Below are 14,576 nucleotides of genomic sequence, written 5' to 3'. Positions count from 1 at the left end.
AAAAAAAGGGAACTTGGAGTTCCCGTCGTGGCGCAGTGGTTAGCGAATCCGACTGCAAACCATGAGGTTGCGGGTTCGGTCCCTGCCCTTGCTCAGTGGGTTAACGATCCGGTGTTGCCGTGAGCTGTGGTGTAGGTTGCAGACGCGGCTCAGATCCTGAATTGCTGTGGCTCTGGTGTAGGCCGGTGGCTACAGCTCCAATTCAACCCCTAGCCTGGGAACCTCCATATGCCGCGGAAGCGGCCCAAGAAATAGCAACAACAACAACAACAAAAGACAAAAAGGCAAATAATAAATAAATAAATAAATAAATTTAAAAAAAAAAAAAGGGAACTTCTTTGCTTTCTTTGCGAATTCATTAAATTAATTTCACTTGGTTCTTAGGGTGGTTAAGCCTGGAAAATCAGGTTCAAGAACACCTGTTCCCCAGAAAAAGAATCTCTAGTTCAAGGCAAAAGAATACCACACGGAGACAAGATGTACTAGAGCTCATTTGGCTGGGACGCACGGGCGTTTCAGGTATGGGGGGAAGGCGTGTGTGTGGACGTCTATCTGCTGCTTTAATTTGCAGAGGCTTGGTTCCCAGCCTAATCCATACACCCAGCAGTAGAAGACAGCAGGCTTAATTACTTAAGAGACCCAGAGAATAAGAGCAAGATCTTTATTAAGGGACGTGCTTCTGGCTTCTTGTGCTTCTTCCTTTGATAAGCTGATTATGGCTTTATTGCTGCCAGCCTTGTCAGGACCACGGACAGCTCCAGCACAGCGGGCAGGTCTTCCCTGCCTCTGTTCTTCCAGGGGCAGAATTCTAGAGGAAAATAGACCTGAAAGATTAACCATTTTCACACCTCCACTGTACAGACGAGGAAGCGGATGCTCATGGAAGTTTAATGGCCCGTTCTCGTCACCTGTTTAAACCCCCAAAGCAGACTCTCCCCCGACACAGCATCATGTCGGGAAAGGATCACTTAAGAGTAAGTGGGTTTAAATCCACATCCTGCCTCTTAGCAGCTCTGTAGGATTTGGGCTTCAGTTTCCTCATCCTGTAAAACAGGTGTCAGGATGCTTTCTAGGCGCTGCATGCAGCAAGGATCAGAGCTGAGGCATATACAACGCTGAGCCCAACCTGACAAAGAGGAAGCCCTCCGAAAACGAGAGCCAGGGGTAAAGTCAGCACACCCTATGTACCATACTGAGAATAAAAATAAGTGCAAGACACCCCCCAGTGTGCGGGTGGCACCCAGAAACGAGTGAGACTGAGTTCCAGAGAGCCCAGGGTTCCAGCTGATTTAGTTTAAGGCACATACTTGTCCTTCAACGCAAAGCCATTCACAGACAACCACACTCTTTCTGCCTCAGGTCGTCAAGTGTTAGCAGAAACATATATACAGGAGTTCCCTTCATGGCGCAGTGCTTAACGAATCCGACTAGGAACCATGAGGTTGCGGGTTTGGTCCCTGGCCTTGCTCAGTGGGTTACGGATCCGGCGTTGCCGTGAGCAATGGTGTAGGTCGCAGACACGGCTCGGATCCCGTGTTGCTGTGGCTCTGGCGTAGGCCGGTGGCTACAGCTCCGATTAGACCCCTACCCTGGGAACCTCCATGTGCCGCAGGAGTGGCCCTAGAAACGGCAAAAAGAAAAAAAAAAATACATATGGCTCAGCAGTAACGAATCCGACTTATATCCATGAGGATATGAGTTCAATCCCTGGCCTCACTCAGTGGGTTGAGTATCCAGTTGCTGTAGGCCAGCAGCTGCATCTCCGATTCAACCCCTAGCCTGGGAACTTCCATATGCCACGGGTGTGGGCTTAAAAAGCAAACAACAACAACAACAACAACAACAACAAAATATGCAATCATAATTGAGTAATCTGAACCTGGATATATCAAGCTTGGCAAGCTGGGACCCTCTGTTTAACCTCGAGGCCTGTTCAGTAGCCTTCTGGACGTTGTCCTCTCCATCAGCCTCTCCCTCGCTTAGGTGGTATTAACGTCACTGACATCCATCCATCCTTCTTGCGCACCTACCTCCTCCGTCCATCCTTTGCGTGTGTGTGGAGTGGGGGTGGGGGTGGGGTTGCTGAGCACCTGCTGTGTGCCAGGTATCATATGAGAAGGCAGGCAGAGCTCCAGGCCTCATGAAGCCACCATCCCAGGGAGAAGACAGACATTAACGAGGCAATCACCCTGAAGCAGCAGTTACCCCCTGTAAGGATCTCCCTGTTTCAGAGAGTGGAAAGTAGCTCTTCCTTATAAAAGACACTCATCCAAACGGAGGACCAGTGGCAGAAGAGGTCAGTATCATTACAAGAGCCGGGTGGCCACCTCTACGATGGCCGCACATCGGCAAAACCCAGCATTTCAAACCTCAAACCATGAAACATAATGAATATTCTTAATGCTGTCAACTTTTTCCTTCACTGGAAAAAACATCAACATGGGGTCTTTTTCATGTCTCTTAACACAAAAAGGGGACTCTTCTAGAAATACATCAAAATCTACAGCACCAAGCCCTGCTCTGTGCCAACCACCACACTGGGATGCATGCTAAGGATTCAGATTTGGGTGACTGGCAGTCCAGCCTGGAGTGAGGATTGGGGAGTTTTGGATCACGTGGTTAGTGCGGGTGCTGAACCCGGACTGCAGTGCTTTTCTACTTTCCAGCCATGTTACCTGATGTGCTGCATCACTGCACATCTAAGCCTCATTACACAGAGGATGTCCAGTGCTGACACGGATTGGTGTCCACGTTTGCATCCTCGAAGCGCTCTGCAAGCATTAATTAATACTTTCAGCCCCTTGTTGAAAGAGATAGGCTTTGGATTTCTATTTTTAGAGACTCAGGACTCCACACACTTCGCCTCAGGGCACCAGGAGAATTCATGATGGAAGGCGTTTATCTCAGCACGTAAAATCCTTATCCTCACTGTGTGTGTGTGTGTGTGTGTTCTCCTCACTCTCTTTAACTTTATTTCTCTTCTCTTTCTCCTAATTCTTCTCACCAGGCTTAAAGATGAGCAGTTGGAAAGCAAGTGAAGCTAGGAAGAAATCAGAAGAAAAAATGAAATGGAAAAGGAAAAATATTTACCGAATAACTAATGCATGCTAACGTAGAGCAGCCTAGCCTTCCTTCCCATGATGCACTACTGTTTTATTTTAAAGGATAAGAGCTGTCCTGCATTACGTGACTTAGGAGCCAGGCATTGAGCCAGGCACCGGGTAAAGGTTTTTGAAAAAGGAAGAGACGGGCCCCGGGTTTGAAAGGATGTGTTTGGTGAGACGACCCTGGGAAGGGTGACTGCGAGGTCCCGTGGCAAATGGTGTGACAGCCGCCTTTCCAGCGCGTCAAGCCAGCACTGAGAAGGAGCATTTGGTCTAGTCTGAAGCAGTCATGGGAGAATCTGGAGGAGATGTGATGCTGGCCAAGTCTCAGGAGGTGAATTAGCATTATCAGGGTGAAGTGGGGATTGGTGTGGAGGCCGGGGCACAGCGTGCTGTGTGTACGTGTGGTGGGCAGGGGTGGCTGGGGACAGAGGTGGGCAAGGAAGCAGAAAAATGTTTAATAGAGCATAATGATCAAGGCACAGCGTAATCGGACTTAGATCTGGAATAGAGGCGGGAGCTGTCGGTAACTAACACGAAGCCGAATTTCCCTCCGGGGGCTCCGTGTCGCCTACGGTGTACACACTGACAGAGCGAAGCTGCGTTCCTGAATATGGTTTTCACAAAATTTGTTTCTCTCACTTGAGCCTCCGATGGCAGCAGCAGCCACAGTTCCCCGGGATACCTAATGAGATAAGGACTTTTCTGCCTCGTCACATTCATTCTACGAACATGAAGGTCCAGCACTGCGCGGTGACAGGGAGTGCACGAGGTCACACCGCCCTCTGGGAGCCCACGACCCAGTGAGGGGAGGCAGGAAGACCCGTGATTCTCGAACCCGGGGATCCAAACCGATAGAAAGTACGAGGGGTGTCTTTGCTCAGGACCCTGTGACTACCACGGATGGGGGGGCTTCAACAACAAAAACCTATTTCCTCACAGTCTGGAGGCTGGAAGTCCAGGGTCAAGGTGTCAGCAGGGGTTCTTTCTCTGGAGGGCTCTCTCCTTGGGGTGTAGACGGCCACCTCCTCCCTGGGTCCTCATCTCTGTGCATGTCTGGCGTCTCTTCCTCTTTTTTTTTTTTTGTCTTTTTGCCTTTTCTAGGGCCGTACCCATGGCATATGGAGATTCCCAGGCTAGGGGTCTCATCAGAGCTACAGCTGCTATGACCTACACCACAACTCACAGCAATGCCGGATCCTTAACCCACTGAGCAAGGCCAGGGATCCCGCGACTTCATGGTTCCTAGTTGGATTCATTAACCACTGCACCACGACAGGAACCTCTTCCTCTCTTTTTTTTGGTCATTTTAGCGCCATATCCGTGGCATATGGAAGTTCCCAGGCTAGGGGTCAAATCGGAGCTGCAGCTGCAGGTCTACATCAGAGCTAAAGCAACGTGGGATCCGAGCTGCATCTATAACCTACAGCACAGGTAACGGCAACCCTGGATCTTAACCCACTGAGTGAGGCCAGGGATCAAACCCATGTTGACATGGGGACTACGCTGGGTTCCTAACCTGCTGAGCCACAGTGGGAGCTCCTATGGTCCTTCTGAAACATCCTTGGAACTTCTCCCTCCTGCAGCTGCCTGCACCCTGACCCTCATCACTGCCTCCCTGAGTGACAGCGTCCCCCCGTCTCCCTGATGAGGGCCAGCTTGCCTGTCTTCTGCTCACACCCCTTCAGCTGGGCTCCAGCTGCCTCCAGCATTCAGTCCAGACACTTCAGCGTGGTTTAAAAGGAGGGCAACCCAGCTGACGCTCTCAGGCGCTGGTGAGATGTGGAGCCCCTGGAACAGTCATACATCCCCGGCAGGAAAGCAAAATGGCACCACCACTTTGGAAAAATGGTTTGGGAGTTTCTCATAAAGGTAATATACCTTTACCCTAAGGCCCAGCAATCCCACTCCTAGATAGATAATTACCCCAGAAAAATAAAAACCTGCAATCACGCAGAAACCTATGTAAAAATGTTTATACTGGATTCATTCATGATTGCCAGAACCTGAAACAACCCAAAAGGCCCCTTACCTGGGGAATGGATAAACAAGCTGGGGGGGCATCTATAAAATGGAATACTACTCAGCGATGAAAAGAAACCCTGGCTGAGACATGCAACAACGTGTGTGATCTTATACGAATTATGTGAAGGACTCAAGTTCAAGTCAGTCAGTTTTTCTGTTTTTTGTCTTTTTAGGTTCCCAGGCTAGGGGTCGAATCGGAACTGTAGCTGCCAGCCTACACCACAGCCAGATCCGGACCACGTCTGTGACCTACACCACAGCTCACAGCAACGCCAGATCCCCGACCCACTGAGTGATGCCAGGGATCGAACCTGCATCCTCATGAATGATGGGCAGATTTGTTAACCACTGAGCCATGACGGGAACTCCCCATTTTTAATTCTCTTGCTCTTAGGAGCCGTCTGCATTCTTCCTAAAGGTGCTTCTTCCTGGCTGTGCCTCGAACACCAAATCACCAGGCCTGTTGGAATTCTATCTAAAAACTCATGGCCTTTTGTCACAAATTTTGTGACATCTCTCAACTTGTCAGCCAGGCTTTGCCTTCCCTCCTCGGTACTGGCAGCATCCCGGATAACTGAGATGGCCATCTAAGTGACTCCCAGATAAGTGAGAGGCTGCTTTTTGGGCGGGATGACGGCGAGGCCTCCGTGGGTTTGCATGGTTTCCCAGGGCCCCGAGCGCGAGGGTCATGTATCCCTTTAGGCTGGTTCTGTCCGTCTGTCGGAGAGCCCGCCCTGCAGCACATGCTGGCTGTCCATGAGCCACTGTCGGGGATGCTTCCCTCCTCGCCTCCCAGCCTGACATTCTGCTGAATTTGTAACTCTCACACGAGACAGGTGCAATTTATCTTCCTACAGCCCTACACACATCCGGAAGGATACACTAATTTGTCAGAATTCATTCAGAACCATCACAAAACTCAGGGCCCACAGACTGGCAGGGCAATTTTTCAAATGTCAAAACAGAAACTGTCCTGAGGACCAGAAGTGACGTTGAGCAAACTGGCCCAGGAGACAGAAGCCACCGTCACTGGTTCGGGTGTGGCTGTGGTTCCCGTGGGGGCTGGGGCTGGGCTGGTACCCAGAGGAGGCTGCTGACCCCTCTGTGCTCTAGTTTACTATATTTTAATGTTCAACTGCACCATGGCTACAGATGTTCCTGGGCCAGGGACTGAATCTGAGCTGCAGATGCCACCTACGCCACAGCCGTGGCAACACCGGATCCCTAACCTGCTGTGCCAGGCTGGGGATTGACCCTGGGCCTCAGCGGGGACCTGAGCTGCCGCAGAGACAACTCCAGATCCGTAACCCCCCGGGCCACATCAGGAACATCCTGTGCTTCAGTTTCAAGGCAGCGAGTCACCGCTCTTAAGTCTGAGGAGAGCTGGGTTAGGGATGCCGAGCGCTCGCCAACCCCGGCCTGTTCGGTGACCAAGCTCGCATGGCGGATCCTTAGGGAGAATCACAGTGGACCAGGGAGAAGGATGAGTGGACGGGTCATCCTTCCAGCCGTGTTCACTGCTGCTTCCAGAACCACAGCCCTTCCACCCTCCATGTCCTCCCCTGCTATTTTCTTTTCTTTTCCTTTTTTTTTTTTTTTTTGTCTTTCTGCCTTTTCTAGGGCTGCTTCCACGGCATATGGAGGTTCCCAGGCTAGGGGTCTAATCGGAGCTGTAGCCACTGGCCTACGCCACAGCCACAGCAACGCGGGATCCGAGCCGCATCTGCAACCTACACCACAGCTCGCGGCAACGCCGGATCCTTAACCCACTGAGCAAGGGCAGGGACCGAACCCGCAACCTCGTGGTTCCTAGTCGGATTCGTTCACCACTGCGCCACAACAGGAACTCCCCCTCCCCTGCTATTTTCAATCTGATGTCCTTACTCTTACAGAGAAAAGAAATGTTTCCAGTTTATTTCGTGCAGCCATTATGGCCCAGATAAGCCAATGAACTACCCAAGGCAGGAGTTTTACTCAAAACTGCAGGCACCAAATGAGAGAGAAAGCCAATGATCCCTGCCCGGCCATGTCCCCACTGGTCCCCTAGTGGCCTCTTAGGCCCCAGTCACAGCTCCCTCGTGAAATGTGGCTTCACGGAACTGTCTGCCATTAGGATTAACTACTATGTATAAAATAGACAATCAACAAGGAGCTACTGGGGAGTTTCTGTTGTGGCTCAGCATAAATGAATCTTACTAGCATCCATGAGGGTGCAGGTTCGATTCCTGGCCTCGCTCAGTGGGTTAAGGATCCGGTGTTGCCGTGAGCTGTAGTGTAGGTTGCAGATGCAGCTCGGATCTGGCGTTGCTGTGGCAGTGGTGTAGACCAGCAGCTACAGCTCCAAATTGACCCCTAGCCTGGGAACCTCCATGTGGGGCCCTAAAAAGACAAAAAAACAAAAACCAAGGCTCTACTGTAGAGCACAGGGAACTCTACTCAGTATTCTATCATAACTTATGTGGGAGAAGAACCTGGAAAAGAATTATAACCTGCATCCCTTTGCTGTACCCCTGAAACTAACACCACACTGTAAACCAACTACATTTCAATTTTTAAAAATTAAAGAAAAAACCCGAACAAGATGGGGCTTTGTGATCAGGAGGCTATCAAAGAGTCTTCAGAGGGCTTCAGGGTCTCAGAAACAATGCGAGGAGGTTATGCTATGGTCAAGTCTGTTTTTCATCAATATTTATCCCATAGAGAGTAAGCCCCTACTATGCGCAAGGCACTGACTGAGCACCAGGAGAGGTCCCTGAGTCAGACAGGAGCCCTGCCTCCAAAGAGGTGCTGTTCAGAGCTCAGCAGGGACAGAGAGGCGTACCAAGTGCAGACACCACGAGACAGAAGGTGGTGGGTGTTGTGGTGGATTCAAGGTGGCCAACAGGGAGCTCCCACTGTGGCTCAGCGGTAATGAACCTGACTAGTATCCATGAGGACACGGATTCAATCCCTGGCCTCGCTTAGTGGTTTAAGGATCCGACGTTGCTGTGAGCTGTGGTGTAGGTTGCAGGTGTGGCTTGGATCCTGGGTTGCCGTGGCTGGCACCTACGGCTCCAATTTGACCGCTAGCCTGGGGACTTCCACATGCTGTGTGTGTGGCTCTAAAAAGCAAAAAAAAAAAAAAAAAAAAAACGATGGCCACTACTTCTTGCCCACTGGAGGCGGGGTTGGGTTCTTCTGCCCTTGAAGCCAACTGGTCCTGTGGCTTCACCTGCACCAAGAGAATGAGTGACAGTGAAGCCACGTGCCTTCTGAGCTGGTCTGCTTGAAATGCTCCCTCTTAAAAGCCAAGACGGTACTGGAGACCTCCTGCTCTGAGGGAGCCCAGATCAGCCACGTGGGGGTGAGGTCCTGGCCTCATTCACGGCAAATACACACTGACGGACGTATTCAGACGCCACGGGGCCAAATACATGCTGCTGACTCTCAAATATTTCAGACAAAAGTCCTCTCTTCCTCCTATATGATGTAACTTAAAGTAAGGGAATATGGCATATATGTAAATTAGAGTGTGCAAATCCCAAAGCAGATGGAGCAAAGGTTAACAACAGGTGAACCTGGAAGACACAGGTATTCTGTGAACTATTCTGATTCGTGCAACTGTTCTGTATACTTGAAATTGTGTGATTTCAAATTAAAAGCTGCCGAAGAACAAATCCTGGCGTGGACGTATTTATCCCTGTCTACACTGTTACATTTGCACCGGGTCGGCTCATGGAGGACAGTGGCCCAGAGAAGCCATTCGGCCTTGCTGGGCTCCTGGGCTCCGGCCAATGAGAAGGAAGCCCTCCCGCCTGGGTGACCTCTCCATCAGCTGACCCGGGGTGGGACGTGGGGGTGAGCGTTGTGTTTCGTGTTTGTCTTGGTGCCTCTGCTGGAGGTCAAGCCCCAGCAGGGCCGGGAGCTGGTCCTGGCAAGATGGCATTCATTCATTCAAGCCATCCTATCCGTGTGATTTAATCCAGCAGCTACTGGAGGACCGCCCCGACCTTCCGTGTGGCCTGTCGCCCAGGTTAGCTGGGATCACCTCACACCTGAAGCGCTTGCTCGAGACGCTAAGCGTCACGCCCTCACTGCAGCGTGGCCTGTGCGGGCAGGGCTGAGAGTGTGCCAGGCGCCGTCAGACCTGGGCCCCGGAAGGAGAAGCAAACCCCAGGTGTCCCTCTTTAGATCGAGGGACGCTGGCCCCGTGTTTCTTTGCACCGCCTGTGGCAGAACCGTCACTGCTGCTGGTTTACAGGGAGCCCCACCCTCATTCGAGGCGGAGCTGACGTTTAGAAGCCCCCTGGCCCCGTGCTGCATCTCCATTCCTGCTCAGGAAGGCGTGGCTTCACTGAGTCTCTATTTGAGGACTTTTATCATTCCCATCTCACCTAATTTTCGCAGGAAGGAGGCTTGTGTGACCTCCTGGTCCTGATCCACGCTTTCCTCCACCACCTCCTGACTCGGGGATGGCTCAGCCTGTTTTCTGCGCAGCAGGGGCTTGTCTGGTGCAATCAGAGGCGACCTTAATTGGAGCCTAGATCAAACATCTCCCTAAGGGGAGCGCTGCTTCCAGAAAACGACTGTTCTGAGGAGGCTGCTGGGGGCGTGATGGGGGGAGGGGGAGGCGACACTCACATGACCGACCGATGGGAACGAAGTTGGGTCCCTTTACGTCTGAGTGGTCCATGTGTTCAGGCACCTCCGGTCCAGACAGGAGAGAGCTGGCGGGACCTCACCTCCTGGGCTCGTCCTTTCCCGGCTCTCCTCCCACCTCCGAGCCGAACTAATTGCTCTGGTCCAGGGGGGAGAGGAAAGGCCGAGAAAGAAACGAGGAAGAAAGAGCAGAGTGCAGGGAGTTCCCTCTGTGGCTCAGTGGTAACAAACCTGGCCAGTATCCATGAGGACATGGGTTCGATCCCTGGCTTCACTCAGTGGGTTAAGGAGCCAGCGTTGCCGTGAGCTGTGGACAAAAAAAAAAGAAAAAAGAAAGGAAAAGCAAAGAATGAGCAGACTGGGGATGGGGTGAGGGCAGGGGAGGGAAATCTGCTCAGCCCCCTGCCCCGGTCCCCCAGCTGAGAACCAGCTCCTGTTGCTTTTAACTTAACTCGAACCTCCCCGGCAAGGGTGTGGCAGCCCTCTGCTGAGCAAAGCCTGTGAGCTTGGGCCCTTCCAATGATTCAGGGAAGGCACGCACTCCCTCCCTCCGACCGTGGAGGAGACTCCTGCAAGTGAACAAGAAAATGTTCAAAAAGCAACAAAAAGCCCTTTGATATACAGTCCCCCTGGAGCACACGCCCTAAGAATTCTGTAAAACAAAGCTGATCTGAGAGGGGGTGGGGACACGATAAACGAGAAATATGGCCAAACGGAAGAATGGACAGCAGAGAATATACCGAACACATGAGCTGCCTGAACACCTCTGCTCTGGGAAGAGAGCTCCCGCAATACCCCAGCCCGTGAGCCGGGACGTCCGGCTCCCGCGAGCACGCCGCCCGCCTGGTCGTTGACACGGTCAGGGTTACACTTCCTGCGGCTGTTAAAGCGTCCTGGAATCCAAATCTGCTCACCCACATTTCTCTTTGCCATCTGCCTCCTTCCCTGGGCCTTGGCGTTCTCTCGCGGCGTGCCGGGTCAAGGATTTGACGCCGTCACTGCAGCAGCTCCAGTCGCCGCTGTGGCACAGGTTTGATCCCTGGCCTGGGAACTTCCATAGGCCGTGGGGGCAGCCAAAAAAAAAAAAAAAAAAAAAAAAATACTGGGGCCTGTCTCAGAAGCTTCATGGGGAATAATGATGCTTCCTAATGAATGACTAACTGGTTCTCCTAGAGAAATGCTGCCCCAGGAGCTGGTCTTCAGGGCTTATGTGCCGTTTCCAAAATCTCTCTTCAGAAGACCTGTCCCCCACTGTTGTTCTCGTATGAGGGACCCGAACCACCTTACAGTGGGCAGAGAGCACAGAATCGCCTCGCACTGGCAGGGCAGGGTGCCCTCTCCCGAGGCTTACAGGTTTCTAACCAAGGAACAGCTCATTTTGCCCCAAGAGGAAAAAGCAGTAGCTTTCTTCTGAAAGGGCAGGTTTTGTGGGGAGACAGGCCACCCCTTCCAGCCTGCGGGGAGGAGGAAGAGGAGGGGGAGGGGGAGGGGGGAGCAGGTGCTTTCTGATAAACCAGCCGCTCCCTGCTTTCATTTAGAAATTCTCTCCCGGTGATGCTCAGAATTAGTCTGGAGACCGAGGGGGGTGCTGGTCGAAGTTAAAGGCCCCCTGTGGTTTTCCTATTTCACCTGACCCCATCTGGGGCCGCCTGAGCAGACAAGGGGAAAGAGGCCTCGCGGTTTTCACGGATGATAATTGTCCCTTTCCGTGTTAACAGGGCCACATGCAGCGCCTTGAGTGTCAGGGCTCAGAACCTGCGGCGCAGAACAAGGCGCAAAGGCCTCTCTCTGATTTACCCCAGAAGTGGGGTTGGAAGCACCCTACCTGCTGTCATCCCAGGGTCACCCCCAAACTGGCCCCACTGGCTGGAAAGGAGTGTAATCTGACGTCAAGGGCCAAGGTGGGGGGTGGGATGGCGTGAGCCACCGCTGCCCACGGATGAAGGAGTCGGACGACAAGAAGGTCCAGCCCAGCAGGGGTTCTGGCTCTGGCTCCGGGAAGGTGGCTCTGAGAGGCAGAGCCGTGCCCGGGGAGGGGAGGTTCCGGGGTGCTACTGAGTGCCTGGCGGGGCAGAAATTCCGAGCGCCCGCCTCTGCTGCTCTGCCCTTGCTTCCGGGGGTGGCGGTGATGACATGGGACAAAAGGCATCTTTGTTACTTTGTCAACTCTGCAGTCACGCCGTGGGGGAGCAGGCTGCTTGGCCGATCATTTCAGACACAGAAACCAAAGCTCAGAAAGTTTTCAAGGATTTTTCCCAATTTCACAGCAAAAACCTCAAAATTCAAGTTACTCAGAGTATGTAACTCTAAAGCCTATGTCCTTGACACCAAGCATTCTTCCTAAAATCACCCCCCCAAAACCCCCCTAATATGGGAAAAGAGGGGCTGGCCTTTTAGGAGCGCCTGGTTACAACGCCAAGTCATGTGTCTGGCCAGCTAAGGGTGGAATTTTCGGGCTAAGGTCGTGCATCTCACAGTCTTTTGTTTCGACTTTTTTATTGGACAAGTTCAAGGTTGCCTGGAAACAGGGCGGAGAAGAAATGCAAAACCAATATCACCTCTTTTCTTTTTTTAATCCAAAAATGTAATTGAATTTATTACTCAGATGGGAATTCTGATTTTAAAAGTCTGTTTTTCTATAGCCTTCAGAAAGGTGGCTTCACTTCACGTTAATAAAACGTCTTTGAAATGGCTTGGTACATTCACAAGCGCCTCAGAAACCTCCCTAGTGGCAATAAAGCCCTCTATCAATCAGACAATGCTGGGTACTCGGGGCAGGGGCGGGGGGTGGGCAGGGGGGAGAAGGGAACATGCAGTTCTCACCCTCCAGCAGCGCGTTTACCATCTGATCTGGTGGGGAGGGGACTGCTGGCGTCACCAAAGGAAAGGCGTGTGGGTGAGTGAAATCCACAAAGACCAGGGACAGGCGTGAGCAGGGCAGGGAGTCCGCCCTGAGGGCTGGAGGTGGGGGGACCACGGACTTTGCAGGCCAGGGACAAGCAGAAACACACAGGCACCAGAGTGCTGGCGAGGAGGGCGCGCTGGCCCGCCAGGAGGGCTCCTGGAAGAAAGTAGAAGATGCCTGGGGACAGCTGTGCCGGGACAAACTGGCTCCACCAACAAAGCACCTGGGGTTTGACGTCTACACGACACAGAGCCCTGGAAAGCTTCTGAGCAGGGACCGGATGCGATCGTGGCTCGAGTGGGGGCGAATCTGGACTCAGAGAGGCTTTACGGGCTGTGGGGCCGCAAGTCAGAGAAGACACATTTCCAGACACATTTCTGCCTTTAAAGTACGCCCCAGCCCTTCCCTGCCTGAAGTCTTTTCCTTCAAGGACGGTGTCCACTTTCCCGTCAACGATTAAATGTTTATTGTTGTCCAACAGGAACAGGAGTCGGCCTCACCTGTTCAAGGCCACCTGATGGACACCTGCTCCCTCCAAGGCATCCATCACACGGTCTCCAGCCTCGGATGCCTGGAACTCCTGGACCACATTTTCATGACCTTGCTCAAACTTCATTCCTTCCTTCAAGCCTTCCTCTAACCACCGTCAGCAAATAAATCAAGAGAGGGCAGCAGTTCCAGTCATGGCACAGCGGAAACGAATCCGACTAGGAACCACGAGGTTGCAGGTTTGATCCCTGGCCTCGATCAGTGGGTTAAGGATCCGGCATTGCCGTGAGCTGTGGTGTAGGTCACAGACGAAGCTCGGATCTGATGTTGCTGTGGCTGTGCTGTAGGCCATCAGCTGTAGCTGCAATTTGACCCCTAGCCTGGGAACCTCCATATGCCATGGGGTGCGGCCCTAAAAAGACCAAAAAAAAAAAAAAAAAGATGGCCTTTTTTTGGAACTGAAAGGAATCTTAAAACTCATCTCTTTTTATAGATAAGGGAACTGAAGCTTCCAAAATGAAGCTCTTTTCCAGGGATCACCAGCTGCTGGGTGATGGAAGCGGCCCTGGACCCCAGCACCCCTGGGCACCCTCAGCACCCCTGGGCACCCTCAGCACCTGGGATCTGGGGTGGGCACTGCGAGACAGCCCGGTCCCTCCCCCGTCCTAACTCCTCGGCAGTACTGATGTTGGATTTCCAAACAGCGCTCGTCGGTCGTGAGCACATGGTCTAAAGCAGCCTCCGCCTCTGCAGTCTGGCTGACCTTTCCGCCGCTCTCCTTGGCCAGATCCCGGGAAAAGTCTGAAGGGAAATTAACAATGACGTCTTCTTAAAGGTTAAAACCTGGCTTTTGTTTCCAGATCACTACCACGTTATTGCAGCTCTCAAATGTTTCCAGAGTGTCCAGATTTTTCTTATATATGAATATACTACTTTTGAAATGATCCAAGCTACCAGGAAGTGGTTGGAATTAACCTGTGTAATCACTGTTAGAAAGGTCGTGTGATGCTCAATATTTGCCAAGATGAGGGCACACGCTGTCCCCAACAGGGATTCCCCCCACCCCATCTTCTCTGTAATTTAAGGTTTCCTGGTTAAATAGTAAACAACTCACAGCTGCAAAAAGGAAGTTGGAGACAGACTATAATTTCACATCAGACAATTCCAAAGAGGTCTGTAATTTGTGATAACGGTAGGAATACTCTGATTCTTTCCTTATGTATCGTCTTCCCTGTGACACAAACCTTCACAGAGGAGTCCTGGTTTTGAAGTTAGCATCTCCGGTGAAAACAACCAAAGAAACTTATGATCATTATTATTTTCTTTGTTGTTTTTTAGGGCCACGCCCGCAGCACGTGGAGGTTCCCAGGCTAGGGGTCCAATCGGAGCTACAGCTGCCGGCCTATACCACAGCC

At 52.0% G+C, this 14,576-nt stretch overlaps 1 long non-coding RNA gene across 1 annotated transcript; it reads right to left on the bottom strand.

The window, feature by feature from the left end:
- Positions 648-13,444, bottom strand: LOC102162170. The gene is made up of 3 exons (XR_002336621.1): positions 11,593-13,444; positions 9,750-10,336; positions 648-808 (listed from the first exon to the last, which is right to left on the bottom strand). It is a non-coding gene; the product is annotated as an uncharacterized LOC102162170 (long non-coding RNA).

Source organism: Sus scrofa, chromosome 11 (assembly GCF_000003025.6).
Source record: "Sus scrofa isolate TJ Tabasco breed Duroc chromosome 11, Sscrofa11.1, whole genome shotgun sequence".
Classification (NCBI taxonomy): Eukaryota; Metazoa; Chordata; class Mammalia; order Artiodactyla; family Suidae; genus Sus; species Sus scrofa.
This window is presented reverse-complemented; position numbering and strand designations above follow the sequence as displayed.